Raw genomic sequence first — 5290 nt, forward strand, 5'->3', positions numbered from 1 at the left:
AACTGGCACCAAAGCTGGCATTTAACTCCAAAAGAAGTCTCTATACATGTAAAGCTCAATGCTTATCCCAAGCACACACCAAGTGGGCCCGGAAGTGGAGTTCTGCATCATTTACCTATTTTTATAAACCCTAGTAGCTAGTTTCATTATAAATAGGACCTCTTACTATTGTATTTTCATCTTGGAACATATTTGAACCATTGTTCACGTTTTGAGGAGGCCACTCGGCCATGCCTACCCTATTTTCACTTATGTATTTTCAACGGTGGAGTTTCTACACACCATAGATTAAGGTGTGGAGCTCTGCTGTTTCTCGAGTATTAATGCAATTACTATTGTTCTTCTATTCAATTCATGCTTATTCTTGTTCTAAGATATTCACTCACACTTCAACCTGATGAATGTGATGATTCGTGACACTCATCATCATTCTCACCTATGAACGCGTGACTGACAACCACTTCTGTTCTACTAAAGATTGAGCGTGTATCTCTTAGCCTCCATCCCGAAAGATCGGAGTCTTCGTGGTATAAGCTAGAATTATTGGCGGCCATTCCTGAGATCCGGAAAGTCTAAACCTTGTCTGTGGTATTCCGAGTAGGATCTGGAAAGGGATGACTGTGACGAACTTCAAACTCGCGAGTGTTGGGTGTAGTGACAGACGCAAAAGGATCACTGGATTCTATTCCAACATGATCAGGAACCGACAGATGATTAGCCGTGTGGTGACAGCGTATTTGGACCATTTTAACTGAGGACGGGAGGTAGCCATTGACGCCAGTGAAACCCGAGCATACAGCTTGCCATGGAAAGGAGTACGAAGGATTGGATGAAGGCAGTAGGAAAGCAGAGATTCAAAAGGAGCAAAGCATCTTCATACAGTTATCTGAAATTCTCACCAATGAATTACATAAGTATCTCTATCTTTACTTTATGTTTTATTTATCTTTTAATTATGAAAACTCTATCACCCATTTGAATCCGCCTGACTGAGATTTACAAGGTGACCATAGCTTGCTTCAAGCGGACAATCTTCGTGGGATCGACCCTTACTCACATAAGGTATTACTTGGACGACCCAGTGTACTTGCTAGTTAGTTGTGCGGAGTTGTGACAAAGTGTGATTCACGTTTAAGAGCACCAAGTCTATTGGCGCCATTGTGATGATCACAATTTCGTGCACCACTTCTCTTACTGTGAACTTCCTTCCGGTCTCCTCTTTGATAATCTCTAGATGTTCAACTGAAAGGACCCGGTTCACAGTGTAGTATTCAGATAATTGTGGAGCCACCTTTATTGGTTGGGTGTTTAACACCACTTTATCCCCTGGTGAAAAGCCTTTAGTGGGGATTTTCTTGTTTCTCCACCTTCTTGGCCTCTTCTTCTTTTCTTTCTCAAAAGATAATCCATGCCTTGGTGGTTCTCTATTTAGGGTGTTGAGTTTCTCATCTGGGAGTTTTGGATCTAGCTCCTCCTTGATTTCTTTAGTCTATTGCACCATCTCTACTGCTTTCAAGCATGGATTTAGAAGTCTTTTTCAAATCTTTTTCAAAATAAATTTCAATCATATCTTCTCAAACATATCTTTTTCAAATCATCTCTTTTTCAAAATCAATTTCAAAATCTTTTCTAACCTCTTATCTTTTCAAAGTTGATTTTCAAATCTTTTTCAACTAACTAATTGACTTTATGTTTGTTTTTATTTCTTATCTTTTCAAAACCACAACCAATTTTTCAAAATTTATTTTAAATTTTATTCTTTTATTTTCGAAATTATCCCCCTTCTCTTATCTTTTTGTTGTTTTCTATTTAAACACTAACATTCCTCCTCCATTGTCAATTCGAACTCCATCTCTTTGTGTGTTCGAATTCTTCCTTACCTACCTCATCCTTCCATTCTTGTTTTCCTCTGACACCTAAAGGAATCTCTATATTGTGACATAGAGGATTCCATATTTTTTTTGTCTTCTTCTCTTTCATATGAGCAAGAACAAAGATAAAGGCATACTTGTTGAAGCTGATCCTGAACCTGAAAGGACTCTGAAGAGGAAGCTAAGAGCAGCTAAAGCACAAAACTCTGAAGAGGACCTCACTAAAATTTTCGAAAAGGAAGCAGCAAAAGAATAATTATGGCCAAACCAAACAACAATGCAAGGAAGATGCTTGGTGATTTTATTACACCAACTTCCAACTTCTATGGAAGAAGCATCTCAATCCCTGCCATAGGAGCAAACAATTTTGAGCTAAAGCCTCAATTAGTTTCTCTACTGCAACAGAACTACAAGTTTTATGGACTTCCATCAAAGACCCTTATCAGTTCTTACCTGAGCTCTTGCAGATATGTGATACTGTTAAGACCAATGGAGTTGATCCTGAAGTCTACAAGATTATGCTTTTCCCTTTTGTTGTAAGAGACAGAGCCAGAACATGGTTGGATTCACAACCTAAGGAAAGCCTGAACTCTTAGGATAAGCTGGTCAGTGCTTTCTTGGCAAAATTTTTTCCACCTCAAAAGATGAGCAAGCTTAGAGTGGAAATCCAAACCTTCAGACAGAAGGAAGGTGAATCCCTCTATGAAGCTTGGGAAAGATATAAGCAATTGATCAAAAGGTATCCTACTGACATGCTTCCAGAATGGAGAATCATATGTATATTCTATGATGGTCTGTCTGAGTTGTCAAAACTGTCATTGGACCATTTTGCAGGAGGATATCTTCATTTGAAAACCCTACAGAAGCTCAGGAACTCATTGAAATGGTTGCAAATAACCAGTTCATGTACACCTCTGAGAGGAATCCTGTGAACAATGGGACGCCTCAAAAGAAGGGAGTTCTTGAAATTGATGCTCTGAATGCCATACTGGCTCAGAACAAAATATTGACCCAACAAGTCAATATGATCTCTCAGAGTCTGAATGGATTGCAAAATGCATCCAATAGTACTAAAGAAGCATCTTCTGAAGAAGAAGCTTATGATCCTGAGAACCCTGCAATGGCAGAGGTGAATTATATCGGTGAAGCCTTTGGCAACACCTATAATCCTTCATGGAAAAATCATCCAAATTTTTCATGGAAGGATCAACAGAAGCAAGGCTTTAATAATAACAATGGTGGAAGAAATAGGTTTAGCAATAGCAAACCTTTCCCATCATCATCTCAGCAACAGACAGAGCATTCTGAGCAGAATCTTTCTAAGGCCACTCTTAGTTTCATGACTGAAACAAGATCCTCCATTAGAAATTTGGAGACACAAGTGGGCCAGCTGAGTAAAAAGGTTACTGAAACTCCTCCTAGCACTCTCCCAAGCAATACAGAAGAGAACCCCAAAGTAGAGTGCAAGGCCATTGACGTAATCAAAATGGCCGAACCTGGGAAGGAGGAGGAGGATGTGAATCCCAATGAGGAAGACCTCAGGGAATGTCCAGTGGTCAGTAAGGAATACCCTGTGATGGGTGTTTTTGCGGAAAAATGAATTTCCAACACACAAATCCAACCGGCAAGTATACCGGGTCGCATCAAGTAGTAATAACTCACTTAGAGTGAGGTTGATCCCACAGGGATTGATGGATCAAGCAACTTTAGTGGGTGATTAGTTTAGTCAAGCTAACATTGATGATTTGAGTGAAAAGTGACCAACAGAATTATAAATGACAGGAAATTTAAAGTTGCAGAAAGTAAAATTGCATAAAACTTAAAGTGCAAGAAAGTAAAATAGCTGAAACTTAAATTGCACGAAATGTAAATTGCATCAAATGTAAAGGGGATTGGGTGCAGGAAATTTAAAGGAAAGCGATAAGCAAACTTAGAATAATTGCAGAATAGTTAAATTGCATGAAAAGTAAAAGGGATTGGGTACTGGGAATTAAAACTTCAACAAGAAAATGTAAAGTGCAATCAAGCAAAGAAGTAAAAGATGAAGTAAGTGCAGCAGATTCAAACAGAAATGAAAAATTGCTTGAAGAACAAGACAGAAAGAAACTTAGCTCAATTGTAAAATCTAAAAGAGAATTTGAGGATCCAAGAAGAGCAATGAACCCAGGAAGCAAATCTGGATCTCAATTCTCCTTTGCTCAGTGGTGTGCGAAATTGTGATCACTACTTTCACAACTCAAATAATCCCTAGTAATGGCCCCAAAAACTTGGTGCTCAATACCATGGCATAAACACAACTTTGAACAACTAACCAGCAAGTGCACTGGGTCGTCCAAGTAATAAACCTTACGCGAGTAAGGGTCGATCCCACGGAGATTGTTGGTATGAAGCAAGCTATGGTCACCTTGTAAATCTTAGTCAGGCAGACTCAAATGGGTATAGTGATATACGAATAAAGCATAAAGATAAAGATAGAGGTACTTATGTAATTCATTGGTAGGAACTTCAGATAAGCGTATGAAGATGCCTTCCCTTCCGTCTCTCTGCTTTCCTACTGTCTTCATCCAATCCTTCTTACTCCTTTCCATGGAAAGCTTATGCAAGGGTTTCACCGTTGTCAGTGGCTACCTCCCATCCTCTCAGTGGAAATGTTCAACGCACCCTGTCACGGCACGGCTATCCATCTGTCGGTTCTCAATCAGGCCGGAATAGAATCCAGTGATTCTTTTGCGTCTGTCACTAACGCCCCGCCTTCAGGAGTTTGAAGCACGTCACAGTCATTCAATCATTGAATCCTACTCAGAATACCACAGACAAGGTTAGACCTTCCGGATTCTCTTGAATGCCGCCATCAGTTCTTGCCTATACCACGAAGATTCCGGTTAAAGAACCCAAGAGATAAACATTAGAGCCTTGTTTGCTTGTAGAACAGAGTGGTTGTCAGTCACTTGTTCATAAGTGAGAATGATGGTGAGTGTCACATAATCATCACATTCATCATGTTATTGGGTGCAAATGAATATCTTGGAACAACAACAAACGGGATTGAATAGAAGAACAATAGTAATTGCATTAATACTCGAGGTACAGCAGAGCTCCACACCTTAATCTATAGTGTGTAGAAACTCCACCGTTGAAAATACATAAGAACAAGGTCTAGGCATGGCCGAATGGCCAGCCTCCCAATGATCTAAGATAGCATAAAATGAAGATAGCTACCCAGATATCTCAATACAATAGTAAAAGGTCCTACTTATAGAAAACTAGTAGCCTAGGGTGTACAGAGATGAGTAAATGACATAAAAATCCACTTCCGGGCCCACTTGGTGTGTGCTTGGGCTGAGCAATGAAGCAATTTCGTGTAGGGACTCTTCTTGGAGTTAAACGCCAGCTTTTATGCCAGTTTGGGCGTTTAACTC

At 39.7% G+C, this 5290-nt stretch overlaps 1 non-coding gene across 1 annotated transcript; it reads right to left on the minus strand.

Moving 5' to 3' along the window:
• Positions 1-2521: 2521 nt before the first annotated feature.
• On the minus strand, positions 2522-2629 carry LOC130937881 (small nucleolar RNA R71). The gene has a single exon (XR_009069074.1). It is a non-coding gene; the product is annotated as a small nucleolar RNA R71 (small nucleolar RNA).
• Positions 2630-5290: the final 2661 nt, after the last annotated feature.

Source organism: Arachis stenosperma, chromosome 6 (genome assembly GCF_014773155.1).
Source record: "Arachis stenosperma cultivar V10309 chromosome 6, arast.V10309.gnm1.PFL2, whole genome shotgun sequence".
Lineage (NCBI taxonomy): Eukaryota > Viridiplantae > Streptophyta > Magnoliopsida > Fabales > Fabaceae > Arachis > Arachis stenosperma.